Source organism: Bidens hawaiensis, unplaced genomic scaffold (assembly GCF_021521415.1).
Source record: "Bidens hawaiensis isolate Kalapana, Puna unplaced genomic scaffold, B.hawaiensis_p1.1 tig00018600_1, whole genome shotgun sequence".
Taxonomy (NCBI): Eukaryota; Viridiplantae; Streptophyta; class Magnoliopsida; order Asterales; family Asteraceae; genus Bidens; species Bidens hawaiensis.
The window spans coordinates 40,892-56,286 of record NW_027492818.1 but is presented as its reverse complement, the minus strand read 5'-3'; the positions used below and the strand labels follow the sequence as shown (position 1 = coordinate 56,286).

Genomic DNA, 15,395 nt, shown 5'->3' with positions numbered 1-15,395 from the left:
ATCTGTTACACGAATACATTAACCACATACTCCTTGTGATACGATACCCTACTTGCTCTAACTATTTAGAATAATTAGGTTTTTGATTGACTCAAACGACGGTTATCATTAAGTAAATTACGTAATAAGTCTCTCGCCCAATTAATTTACATGACTTTGAAATAACTGAAATGTCTTTAATCTTATAAAAATAGTTAACAGAAATTTATGTAATACCCAAACTCGTTATAAAATTAAAGCTTAAAACCAAAACTTATTAGTTTAAAATCTTAGTATCCAGATATGTTACTTTACTCAAACCATGTAATTGTGTTTTCTTATTATATATTTCGTGCTTTATTCACTTTTTTGACTTCATGGTGATTTGTGAAATCACATTTGTTTAATCAATCAGGCTATAAATATTTATCCATTCATTTTCTTTCTAGCAATAAATCTATATATATATATATATATATACAAAAAGTTCTCTCATGATCCTGATTATATATAGGGTAAGGATCCTAAGAGAACCCTTTACAAATTGAGAACTTTGAGAATCATTTTGGATCATTAAAAACACCTTTAAAAAAATATTTAAAAAAATCATAAAACAAAAACTAATAAAAATTTTTAAAAAGTAAAAAAATCAAAATTCATATATTTCATTCTGGTTTCAATAAAAAAATAAGAATAAAATAAAAAAAAATAAAAAAACGTCGTGTTATACAAATATGTATAATTTTATATAATATTTAGTTACGTAATATACACATATGTACAATATCATTTATCTTAAATTATACACATGTGTACAAAAAAAAGATGTAAATGTACATATATGTATATATTATACATATGTGTATATAATTTAGCTAAACCGAGTTTTTTTTATGAAACCGGGATGATAAAATAAGAATTTTGTTTTTTTACTTTTTTGATATTTGTGTTTTTTTTTTATTTTATGATTTTTTTTTATTTTCGGGTTTTTTGTGGTCCAAAATGGTTCTCATAGTTCTCAATTTCAAAAAAGTTCTCTCATGATCCTGATTATATATATATATATATGGTGGAAGTGCCCGCGCGTTGCTGCGGGATACAATAGAAATTCGGTCGATGCGTTTATACATCGAAGGAAAACATTTTATATAAGAAACTGAACTAATGGAGGCAAATCCTAGAATCCGTAGATGTGATTTGGGAATTGAAGATGAGGTCTTAAAGTAGGCTTCAATTGAAACGGATCTGAGATTCAATAGCGGGTAGATGGAAAGGGTAGAGTATTCATCTGTTGCATTCAAATGAAAGATTCAATAGTTAAATATACAAATGTGGTAATGAATGTAGTAATGACAAAAAAAAATGTGGTAATGAATGTGGTAATGACAAAGTAATGAATGGAATTGAAGGTAGCATTCAGTCTTAGAATTGAAGGTAGCATTCAGTCCAACATTAAATATACAAGCGTCTCATGAGAGAGAAAGTGGGAGGTGAAAGGTTGCCTATATGCATATAAACTTGACGAATACTATAACACAATAAATTCCTATAAGTAACAGTATTATTGTCATATGTCACACCCGCAGCAAAGCGCGTTACAATATAATACATATAGGCAACCCTCCATCTTCCAACACTCTCTCTCTTAAGACGCTCCTATATTTATTACCCTTTCCTTCCTGCTTAGCTATACTCCGACGATCCTTCGAGGCCAACTTAATTGCACCATTTATTTCTATGGATTCTTCCGTTCACTCTATTGTTCTTGACGGATACTATAACACAATAAATTCCTATTAGTAACAGTATTATGGTCATATGTCACACCCGCAGCAAAGCGCGTTACATTATAATACATATAGGCAACCCTCCATCTTCCAACACTCTCTCTCTTAAGACGCTCCTATATTTATTACCCTTTCCTTCCTGCTTAGCTATACTCCGTCCTCTTTAATTCACCGACGACCCTTCGAGGCCAACTTAATTGCACCATTCATTTCTATGGATTCTTCCGTTCACTCGTTTGTTCTACCGCAATTAATGATCATTTTTAATTGTAGCATCATTGCACATTCAATTGGCAATTTGTATATGTATTATAATGTAATGTTATAGTATCTGTCAAGTTTATCGTATGACTTTAATCGCTTTATTTAAGTCAAGATGTGTCAATTGGTAATTTCTATATGGAAAGGGTAAAGTATTCATGTGTTGCATTCAAATGAAAGATTCAATGGTTAAATCAATCAGACGCAAGCAACGAATGTGGTAATGACAAAGCAATGAATAGAATTGAAGGTAGCATTCAGTACAACATTAAATATACAAGTGTCTCATGAGAGAGAAAGTGGGAGGTGAAAGGTTGTCTATATTTCAATAGCAGGTAGATGGAAAAGGTAAAGTATTCATCTGTTGCATTCAAATGAAAGATTCAATGGTTAAATCAGACTCAAGAAACAACAGAGAGCCCGCGCTTTGCTGCGGGTGTGAAATATGACCATAATATACTGTTACTTATAAGAATTTATTGTATTATAGTACCCGTCAAGTTTATCGTATGACTTTAATTGCTTTATTAAGTCAAGATATAGCAAATGTATCAGTCAAGTTTATCATATGACTTTAATCGCTTTATTTAAGTCAAGATGTAGCAACTCACGCACATCTCTTTAATGTTTGACCACACGGAATGGTTAAATTAGACTCAAGTAACGAATGTGGTAATGACAAAGCAATGAATGGAATTGAAGGTAGCATTCAGTCCAACAATAAATATGTAAGCGTCTCATGAGAGAGAAAGTGGGAGATGAAATGTTGTCTATATGTATTATAATATAGTATATATATATATATATATAATGATTTTACAATGTTTGCAAGAACGTGACAGTGGTTATAGCATATATAATTTGCCACTAGCTCTAAAAGTTTATGGAGTAGATCTTTGTTGAAATGGGATCAGGATTTGAACACGTATTTCGGCGTCTCAGTTCCTTCGACCTTTCGTTGAAGTTTTATTAATGCAAAGTCTTTGTTTGAAAAATAAAATGTCAACGCTCATGATCCAAGGAAAAAGGTCCACTTCTGTTATAAACAAGAAGGAAACAGGATATACAGTGCAATTTTTATTATTAATTAAGTTACATGTTGACAAATTAATCATTTTATTATTTTAGTTTAACTATTTTATCGATTGCCATATTTTATTAAAAATTTAGTTAACTCAAGGTTGTATAAGTTGCTAGGCATTCTCGGGCCGGTCGACTGGTGAGTTGTAAGTATACGGTCTAGGCGGAGAATACTCAGGGAGACGGTGAGTACTCGAATATGGTAAATTATAATGAAATTAATTTTCAGAAAATTATATATGTGTCAAATATCATAATCTAAGTAATATATATCATGATGAATTAATGACCATTTCTTGAAAATAAAATGTATGCAAGTTTATTCATCTGTGAAACTTTCATATTAATTCTTGGTATGAAGTTTTCTTGATATACATACAATTCAGTCGCTTTTAATTTCTCGGCGACGTACTTTGAACCACTTGTTAAGAAAAAGAATTTTCAAGTTTTACATTAATTATTTTGTTACTCAGAAAAACTAATTTCCTTAGGTTCAGCTTTAAACTATTTCACAGATCAGTTTTAAAATATAACTTTTAAAATAATTATTTTCTGGTTAACGTAAAACTATTTCAAACGTTCTTGAATAATTTGTCATTCCTACTTTGATGGATGATAAGGTGGTTAGATTGTGGAATATGCTGCAACATTTAGTCGTTTAAAAAAAAAGAAAGAAAAAACGTCTTTAACTTTAATTATACACCTAATGTTAATGGTTGCAGCAGAGAGACTAGAACTCGATACTTCATTCAATAGAAAAGGATCTGCTTATATAACAGAATTACAACGACCCATGACTCAACAACTACCACATGACTTCCCCATGTTCACATGACTCAACATAAACATAAGACTCGGACTTAACCTACGACTTATTCTCAGCTATCCCTAAAGAATAGCTTTACATGACTCAGCAATAACAAACTAATTAAAAACATCAATAAGCAAATAATAATAAAGACCACGTGACACATTTTAATTATATTTTAACACTCCCCCATAATTCAAAGTGTCACAACTCCAAGCCTTTCTCGAAAGTAGACGAACTGCTCCAAACCCAGGGCCTTAGTAAACACATCAGCAACTTGTTCTTGTGTGTAACATGACTTCAACTCAATCTGATTGCTTTCAACTAAACTTCGAATGAAATGAAACTTGATGTCAATATGCTTACTTCGTCCATGGTATGCTTGATTTTTTGATAAGAAGACTGCTGGACACATTGTCACAAAAGATTGGTGTGGCATCATTTTGATCTTGAAACAATTCCCTTAACAGTTTCCTCAGCCATGAAGCTTGACATCCAGCTAAACTTGCTGCAATGTATTCTGCTTCCGTGGTTGATAGTGCCACTACATCCTGTTTTTTTGAACTCCACGAGATAGCCCCGGTTCCAAATGTGAACATGTTACCAGAAGTACTCTTTCTATCATCAACCGAGCTTGCCCAATCACTATCCGTATACCCTGCTAGCTGCAACTTTTCTGTTTTACCATACCACAAACCATACCCAACAGTACCAGCAACATACCTTAAGATTCTCTTTGCAGCCCCAAAGTGAAATGCTGAGGGTTTATGCATAAACCGAGAAATAACACCTACATCAAAAGCAATGTAAGGACATGTATGGGTTAAATAAATCAAACCTCCCACTACACTCCTATACTTGTAACCATCAGCCGGCTCTCTGCCATCATCAACTTGATACTTTTCTGTTGTGTTCATAGGTGTTGCAGCAACCTTACAACCAGCCATTCCAAACTTCAGTGCTTTAATTGTAACCGTATGGGTCATGTTCGTGCGGATTTCTGGTTTGAACCTCAAGTGAATACTGCTCTTGAACAAGATGATGAAGAAGATGAGTGTCGGTTGTTTATGGCTGTTAGCGAAGAAATCTCAACTTCAAGCATATGGTTTGTCGATAGTGGGTGCTCCAATCACATGACTGGGCAACGGTCACTGTTTAAGACGTTGGATGAAACAAAGAAAGTTCAAGTTAAGATGGGAACTGGTAAAAGTGTTCAAGTTGAAGGGAAAGGCGTCGTAAAAATTGTGACAGCCAACGGAGAGTCTAAAGTGTTGCATGATGTCCGGTATGCTCCTGCACTTGGTTACAACTTACTGAGTGTTGGGCAACTCATGCACTCTGGATACTCTCTTTTGTTTGATGACAATGCATGTGTGATCACACACAAGCGTACGAATGTTGTTGCATACCGTATTGCTATGTATGCAAACAAGGTGTTTCAATTGAAGATTGGCTCCAACCTAAGTTCTCCAACTAGTTTTGTTGCCAAAGCTAATGCTGATGAGTCCAATATGTGGCACCGTCGTTATGGGCACTTACATGAAGAAAATCTCCAGCTCTTGAGCAATAAAGGTTTGGTAAGTGGGATGGCGCAAATTGGTCATGTTACAGACTGTGAAGGCTGTGTTCTTGGAAAAGCAACACGAAAACCATTTCCTCATAGCCTTTGGAGAACTTCACACCCCTTACAACTTGTTCATGCAGACTTAGTTGGCCCTATGCCAACTACTTCATTGGGAGGTAACAAGTATTATTTCCTGTTGACTGATGACTTTACTCGTATGCCTTGGGTGTATTTCTTGCAACAAAAGTCTGAAAGTTTTGAGTGCTTTAAAAGATTTAAAGCTAAAGTTGAGAAGGAAAATGGAAGACATATTGTCAGTTTGCGTACTGACCATGGGGGAGAATTCCTGTCAAAGGAATTCATTGTTTTTTGTCAAGTGAATGGAATTAGTAGGGATCTTACGGCTCCCTACACACCGGAGCAGAACGGGGTAGCGGAGAGAAAGAACCGAAAAGTAGGAGAGATGGAAAACTGTATGTTGCAAGAGAAAGGGTTACCCAAACAGTTTTGGGGTGAAGCAGTAGCAACTGCTGTCTACTTGGTTAGCCTATCACCAACAACAGCCTTAAACAATGCTACGCCTTATGAATTATGGTATGCACGTACACCTTCTGTAGGTCACCTTCGTGTTTTTGGTTGTATTGCCTATGCATTAAAACCTGCTCAGTTACGAAAGAAATTTGATGCAAAATCAGAAAAATGCATCTTTATTGGCTATTCTCCAAATTCAAAGGCTTATTAGTCGTGATGTTGTTTTTAGTGAACAAGGTAGGTGGAAGGATGAAGACACATATGATAGTCCGAATGAAGTATTGGTCAGTGGGGATATGTTTGGTAATGATGAAGAGTGCCTTGCTCCATCAAGCTCAAATTCAAGCCCAAGTTCGAGGTCTAGCCCAGAATCAAGGTCCAACAGCCGTGGTTCAACCTCCAGCCCTATTACACCTCCACAACAGCATACACAAGTGTTCTCTACTACAGATGGGCGAGTGTAAGTAGTGACTCAGCTCACAGAGTTCGATCCCTTGATGGCATCTATGAAGAAACTTCACCATTGTCCGAGAATGATGAAGCATGTCAATTTGCTTTGTCATCTCTCGAACCAAATTCATACTCTGATGTCTTAGATGTTGAAGAGTGGAGACTAGCAATGGAAGAAGAACTTGCATCTTTAGAAAAACACCATACTTGGACATTAACTGATCTGCCTGAGAATAAGAAGGCAATTGGTTTAAAATGGGTTTTCAAGCTAAAAGTGCAAGCAGATGGGCAGATACAAATGTATAAGGCACGTATAGTAGCTAAGGGTTACTCACAAGAAAGCGGGGTTGACTACGAAGAAACTTTTTCGCCTGTGGCTCGGTTTGAGACTATTCGTATTGGCTTAGCCTTGGCTGCTCAAAATGGGTGGACTGCATATCAGTTTGATGTGAAGTCAGCGTTTCTGAATGGGGTTCTTAAAGAAGATGTGTATGTTATGCAGCCACCGGGGTTCGAATCAGAGTGGCGCAGCGGAAGCGTGGTGGGCCATAACCCATAGGTCCCAGGATCGGAACCTGGCTCTGATACCACTGTTAATAGTTGCAGCAGAGAGACTAGAACTCGATACTTCATTCAATAGAAAAGGATCTGCTTATATAGCAGAATTACAACGACCCATGACTTAACAACTACCACATGACTTCCCCATGTTCACATGACTCAATATAAACATAAGACTCGGACTTAACCTACGACTTATTCTCAGCTATCCCTAAAGAATAGCTTTACATGACTCAGCAATAACAAACTAATTAAAAACATCAATAAGCAAATAATAATAAAGACCACGTGACACATTTTAATTATATTTTAACACATAATGCATGACTGAAACTCACGTATCAAATTTATATATTACATATATGCTTTATATTTACCTTGTTAGATGCTTCTATATGGTCTTTCGAACACAAGCTAGGATCTTTAACAGTCAGCAGCAGATGTTATTCGGGATTATTTACAATTCAGTCTTTGATGTCAACAACTTGCATGACACGTTTAGGAAGACAACATATGAGACATATGTCACATATACATTCAATATGTATAGATCACAAATTTGTCTTCCACCAATCGAGAGGACCCAACGTTATTCCCAGACAATTATTTGGTGGATGCGAAAAGGGCGTGTGGTGCAAATCCTAGAGACTTCCATTTATGTAGAACCTTTGTGGGAATGATACATATTCATGCTGATTTCATACTTAGGTTTTTTTGAGTGCATGAGGGAATTTTGAGTTGTAATACGAGTGAGGAATTCGAGCGACAATTAGTGATCCGTTGTAAGTACTTAAAGGTTCATATTTTTTTGTCTGCTTTATCACAAAATCATTCGAATGTGTTTGTTTGACTAATCTGGTAAGCTTTGGTTATATGAAGCGTCGTGACAAAGTTGAGTCAAAATGTATGAACCCTCATGGCTCATTATTCATTCCCCAAGGGTATTAGCCATTAGGGCCATTGCTCCAAAGACAAAATTTAATATTATTTACCAAATAAGTATCACTGATGGTTAGTTATGTCGAAAATTCCAATGGTGAAAATCGTTACCAATGGGAATCTATCAATGAATGGCTATTGATAATATGGGCATGGGTAATTTGTTTACCGACAGCCTACCAAGGAATTACTTTTGAAAGCAATAAATTAAATATTAATGTTTAATGTTATTATTTGTATTATAAATTAAATTCGCACTATAGTTAGTTAATCAGTATGTATTGGCGGTTAAACTTACAATACTGGCAGTTACCATTAAGTCACTATTAGCTAGTTACTTATAATCTGTGTCTATATAATGTGTTGTATGAAAAACAATGCACTAATCACTTCTCTCTGGTTTTGATACAATATTATTTCTGTGTTAATTCTAGTTTCAATGTTCTTCTTTATATAATTCCAATGTCCCTCTCCAATATCTCTCTAGTTTTGATTAAGTCTACCTCTCGTATTTTTTAAAATAAGGATCATGAACCAACTCAAATTATATGGAGTTTATGGTGGTTTTAAATCCTAGAAAGTGTTGTAAGTGTTATGGATGCAAATACCAAAAAGAAATCAAAGACAATGAGTAAAGTATGAAGGTTAGCCCACACTAGCTAAACTAGTTATATTACAAACACTACACAGTGTAATACATATACACAAAGATACATACAAATACACATATAAACATACAAATAAAATACAAAAGTAAACATACATACAAACTTATAGATACACAAATATGCATACAAATACACATAGATATGCATACACATAGAATACAAAAATAATCATTCATACACATACACATACACATACACATACACATACACATACACATACACATACAAATAAAGATACCAATAATTAAATACACATACGATTACACAAATAAACATACATATACAAATAAAGATAAAATAATCCTTATCGTATGTTAACGTACACGACTTCCACACCCTTTGATCTAAAAAAACCCTAAATCACAAATATGCTCCAGAGATCTCCACCTCCACCGAACCACCACTTTGTGTTAAGCCATCTCCACCGCAACAGATCCACCAATCGTCGGCATCAAACACTCCTCTGCTAGCATCACTGTCGTCAGCAACGAGGTCATGCAACTCGCCTGAAAAACGCAAAATGCAGTTCGCAGGTTTGTTTTTAGCAATTAATCAATGAAACTTAGAAATTTATCCAATTAATCATCAACTGGATATTCAATTGATCAATTTTGACTTTGAGCACAATTATATTTAACCTTTGAGCGTTTCCATTTTGCACTTGAGCGTATTGAGGGTTTAGAATTCAATTGAGTATTTTTTTTTTTTGTTTTGGTTTGAGCGTTTTGTAAAATGGGTTTGAACGTAATTTCCGAACCTATTATACGTAAGCGATTATTGTACGATAACTTAACCCTGCATATAAATATACACATATACATACAATTATGCAAATAAACGTACAAATACATTAGCGTATATCTGAAAGTTCCGGTAAATAACACATACCCATACTACACATATCACACATTCACATACAGACATACACATACGTATATTCACACACACGCATACATGTACACATCCATATACTCATACATATAAATAGATACACACACACAGACAGATACGCAGGTATATATGTTTTTGTTTGCATTTGATTATCTTGAAAACCACCTTGTTCCAATCTCTTTTTAAATTCCATAAACATCGGAACTATTCATCCAAGAGACCGAAAGTGATGAATTAGAATTAGAGCATGAAATAAACGAACCAGATTCCAAATTTTAAAAACGGTAACCTGTTTAATACTGGTAGAGAGCTTAGTTTTTTTTATGACGTAACCAAGTTTCGTCACCTTATTCAACGCTAGTGGTGGACCCATGATTTTTTTCATTTTCAGATTTTCTACAACCAATTAAACATTAGAATTTTGGGTCGGTCGTTGCTCAAGGTTGGGTCCAAACGAGAAACATAATAAAAAAAAAAAGCAGTATCATAATAAAAATATGGGATACTTCTAAATTATATATATAGGCACCTACTTGGAATAATAATTATTCTACCAGGATTCATTGACCAAATGAAATATTTATACCCAAAAAATGTCAAGAATCCCACTATGTAAGGAAATCGACAAAAGGATCAAACAATGTTTCATACGCAGTGAAACCTATTTTTTTCCCATTCATAGTTGACATGAAATCCATCCTATTTTAGAGTTAAATAAAAAACATAAACGTGAATCAAAAGATGAGTGCTTCTGAAATTAATTCAGCAAAAATATTAATTGAAATTTACAAAGAAAATAGATGCAAAAACTTGATTAGTGAGAGGTTTGAACTTGAGACCTATTAGTTACATCACAAGGGATCTACAACTACAAAGGAGTTAATATAATATTATGGTTTCCACTTGTTACTTCTTATGAGGTCTGTAAAAAAATTTAACATACCGTTAGTAGAAACTTTATAAAAAACGTTACGGTTCTAGGACCCCAACCCACATAGTGTTGGTCCGGGCCTGTTAAACATCAATTTTTGACTGGAAAGATAGTGCTCAACTAATTTCATACCATACCTCAATGCAATTAATAACACTAACACCTTGTCATTTCATTTATGATCGAAATTGTTATAACTAGAGCTCGAACCGTCTCGCACGTTAGAACCATGCCCTCTACCGCTTCCTCTAGCGGTCAAATCTCCTCGCATGTTACAACCGGATCCTCTCACAGTTGAACCACGCTCTCCATGAAGATTGAAAGTTTGGGTGTAGAATGTATAGAAAATCGTATGCATTTTAGTTTGTGAGTGTAAAATGATAATTGGTTAATTAACAGAATTCTTTTTTAGAACAGAAGTCAAAAGCAAATATCAAAGAGTGAAAAATGAGGCGATTTTTAACTTATGTAGCCGAAACTCTAATAGCGACCTTGGAAATTCAAAACAACAGTGACGTAACTCTGACAACCGATCATTATTATTTGTTTTGTGTAATGTAGAAATTTCAATCATGTGATATTTAGGTGCAAATTGGCTAGAGACAAATGGATAATAAAAAATGGATTGGCAGTCAACAAACAGGCCCGATTCTTGCGGGTCTAACCTCCAAATAGACCTAAACGTTGAAGTTGAGTTCTTTATTCTCAATTCTCAGCTTGTCTATTTCTTATTTATTATAAAATTAGGTTAAATACTCGTGTATACACGGGTTGGGTAAACTATATTATTAAAAGAACAAAACAATGTGAAATACTTATACCAATTTGGTATTAGATAAATAAATATGAATATGTATTACATAGTTGAATAAAATATTATTTTTTTGTAAAATAAAAAAGAAAAAGAAAATTAAATGGTTAATTTTCATTAATCTTTAAAAATTTCTTCATATACAACATTTGTAGTTACTCTTTTCATTGAATATTAAAAGATTGACTCCCTCTCTAGTTTTAAATTTTAATCTATAAAGTGCGACATAAATCTCTAAAAACTTTCATTGTATATTATGTTTAAAATTTATCTAACTTTTCTTGCTAATAGCACACGATTGTTATTAATAAATCATTTAATAATAATATTAATTTGATATGGGGATTTATATTTTTAAGAAGAATAGTGTTTAAATTAAAAGATTGATACAACTCATACACATACTTAAATAAACAATACACGAAGTATAAATAAATATATTATATTAAATTAATATAAATTAATATTTTTGATTAACATTTTAAACATATATATAAGCAAAACACCGGATACTAAGAGTTTAAAACAATGCTAATCCACAAAAATTGAAAAGTACTTTAAAACATAAAAAAACATTATCTTAAATATAAAAAGAGCTTCACTTATTCAAAACAACAAAATATCCCAAACAACATGAAACCATTATAGATTTTGGATAGCAACGATCGTCAGATATTTTTGTCATATTCACATGTATTTCCTGAAAGGTATTATTTGGATTTGATGCACATGACCATGTAACACCGCATGACCGATAATGAAAATTATCGTTGTTGGATGGTTGTCCAAAACTTATAACATTTAAACATTTGTATTTTTATGTGAAATAAACCAATTTTGATTAAAAAAAACATAGCATAGTAAAACTATATAAAAAAAATTAGTTTCTAAGCTTTTAAGTATATTATTATTATAAACTTTTTTTTAGTATAATAGAAGTTATAATTATAGTCGAAAAGTGAAATATTTTAAAAATCAGGAAAGGTTTTCAAGAATTAAAGTATTAAATGTAATTTATAGCTTAAATTAAAAATAAGATTAAGTATAAAATTTAAAGCATTCACTTTTTAATCTGAAATTATTAAGACTAATATTTTGTATAAGTCATTAAATGGTAAAAAAACAATGGAATGATATATTAAAGTTTTAAAACAAATATTGTAGAAGGACATCATTAAGAAACATTTTTTTTTTGTTAAAACTAAATATTATAGGAAAAAACATCTTAGAATTCTAATGCTTTGATGTGATACATGGATAAGTTATGAAATAATTTATTTTAATAAAACAATTAAGAATTAAAGATGAAAAGTGTTAGAATTCTAGTGATTTGATGAGATACATAGATAAGTATGGAATGTTTGAAATGATTTATTTTAATAAAACAATTAAGAGTTAAAGATGAAAATATAGAGGTGCCACTTGGCAAAATATTAGTCCAACTAAATGATATGTGGTTGAACCATCATTTTTGTTTATCATAATAGTAGATTACAACTTAGAGTTAATTACAAATACAGTACTGAAGAAACACGAATCTACTCCTCTTGACGTGTCCTAGATCCAATGAGTCTACATGGTACGATACGAACGTGCAAAACAGACACCGTGAGCTCGTTACGGGAAGGACAAGAGGGGGGTCTTCCCGTAACCATCCTCCGGCGTGAGAATAAGTACAGTTCTGATGTAGAGAAAGTACTTGAATATTCAGAGTATATAGTGGGGAGTGAATGAATACCTCATGTAGATGGAGAGGGTATTTATAGCCGAAGGATGTGGGAAATATGATTGGGCCAGCTGTCCCATTCTAGAAGATGCTCCCTTAACCGACTGGACACGTGTCCCCATATGATAGGTTGAGCTATACGTTGCATGTGCATGGGTATAACAACCTGGACACGTGTTATTCTATGATAGGTCAGATCAATCCTTGGCCATGTGCACGGTTATAACAACCTGTCCAGGATTCCTCCCTTTATTGGTTAATAGGTCACGTATTCTCCAAGTAACAATCGTGTTATTTCTTCTAGAAGGTAATTAGTTAATTGCAGCTGTCCCGTTGGCATTGCCTCCCGGTCACTTTGGCGGGTAGATGTTCTACCATGAGGATGACGTATGAGGGTGCCTGGGTGCTCCCGCATGATGTGGGAATGTTCTTCCTTTAAAGGTTCATGCTGGTTGATCCGTATGTCCCGCGGGTGGCTTGAAGGAGGCTTCATGTTGACCCGCGGGTGATACTTAAGGGTATTTGGGTCTTTTTGGTACCCTACCTCTATAAGTCCCCCGGTCCAGTGTTTCTTCCGCGTGAAGTTTTTATGCGGGTGAAATTTTGAATTTAAGACTTTTGGGGGTTTTTGAATTTTGTAAGTTGGTAGAAATATCTTCTGTTGGAACTTGTGGATAATCATGAATAAAGACAAGTTGACCATTCACAAGCGCGTGGGCAGGTGATGGGACGTTTTTGGCGGCTGTCACTGTACCCGGCTGTGCACCTTTTTCTCGTTTTCGAATTTCCCGCGTGACGTGGCGTCTGCGTATTGGATGATGAATTTCTCTCTGTACTGTTCATATCCCATCGCATTAATTGCGATGAGTATAAATAGTGGAGGTTACCTTCGTTTTGAAGTTTATTGCCTTCAATATTTCGATTTTCTTTGTTTTCTTTCAACTTTTATAACCGATTTTCGATTTTTGTCACAATTGCTCGCTGTTTTCCGTTTTTCACCGAATCAATGGCTAGTGATATGAGATCTATGATACCGACCATCGATACCGTAGAGGTTAATTGGGATTTTACTGAGTACGAAGCGTTTATTCGTAGTTACGGCATCTCCCCAGGATGGGAACCTGAGTTTCCTAAGGCCGGCTCTGTTACAAGCCTGCCCCTGTTGCAAGATGGCTGTATATGCTGACTACTTCATGTATGGAAAGTTTCGGTTTCCGATGACCAAATTTTTCATGAAGGTTCTGAGTGCCTATGGGATTCGTTTATCCCAATTACATCCCTTTACTGTTATGCAGATTCGCCATTTCGAATTCCTGTGTACGGTGAAGGAAATGGTGCTCGCATTGATCGATTTCCTGTCTTTTATCAGACGATCAACCGTGGTGGATGGTTTAAATGTAATCCCATAGCTAACCGGATTATCGGCATTGAGTCCGAAAGAGGTTCTAAGGACTGGCACCGAAAATATTTTTGGATTTCAGAGGACGTCGTTCCAGCTGTCATGGTTCGACGTCCGGCGAACGAGGCGCTTCCAAGCGTTGTTATGGCCGCTTATGAAGGCCGGGGATAGTTCCGTGCTTTGGTTACGGAACCCACTCCTATGCGGGCGTTTCCCGAGGAAGCACTGATATGGGCGGGTATGAGCCATCTATGGCCATACCCAGACTTAGAGCCTATGGTTTTGGATGTGAACGAGCATAAGTTATGATTCCCTCTGTTTGTTTTTATTTTATATGTGACTTGTTAGCTGACTTTCCTTTACGTGTTTTTCAGGTGAGGGGTCCATGCTGAATGCGCTTTTTGAGGGTAGGGGCTGTACGGGGAGGCGTATCCGTAATGTGAAAGAGGCACCCGTTCTGGAGAGATCGAGGGATCAATTCCTCTTTCCTACTAAGGTGCCCGCCGAACCTGCGACCTCGGAAGTGATCTTCCAAACAGGTGCGTACATCGTTAACCCCCTGCGCTGAACGCTCTTACTTCTGACAGGACAATCGTCATTCTTTCTTCGAGTGACGAATTGTTCTCCCAAGAGGATGACGAAGCTGATGATACTTCTGAAATTTCCTCTGTTTCTCATCTTTTAGCAGAGCTGGATCGTAAGAGAAATTTTGAATCTTTCCGGGCAAGTGGTGCGGGCGCTAGTTCCGCGCGTACTGAGGAAGGTCCAGCAACCAAGAAGCAGTGGACACACCGCCCGTAGAAAAGGGTCAGTCTGGCTGAGCGTATGAGAGGAATGGCTGGTGAGTAATACCAACACCTTTCTTTGTATCCTATCGTTTTTGATTGTTTGTCATGTGTGACTTTTATGGTGTAGAATCGTCCGAGGTTATTGGCGGGAATGTTGTATCAGACAAATTACCGTCCCCAATACCTGAAGTCAAGAAACAACCATCTCCGCCTCCGGAGAA

The 15,395-nt window shown here is 35.1% G+C and overlaps 1 pseudogene; it reads right to left on the bottom strand.

The window, feature by feature from the left end:
• Window positions 1–4,277: 4,277 nt before the first annotated feature.
• On the bottom strand, window positions 4,278–4,862 carry LOC143556514 (secreted RxLR effector protein 161 pseudogene; annotated as a pseudogene).
• Window positions 4,863–15,395: the final 10,533 nt, after the last annotated feature.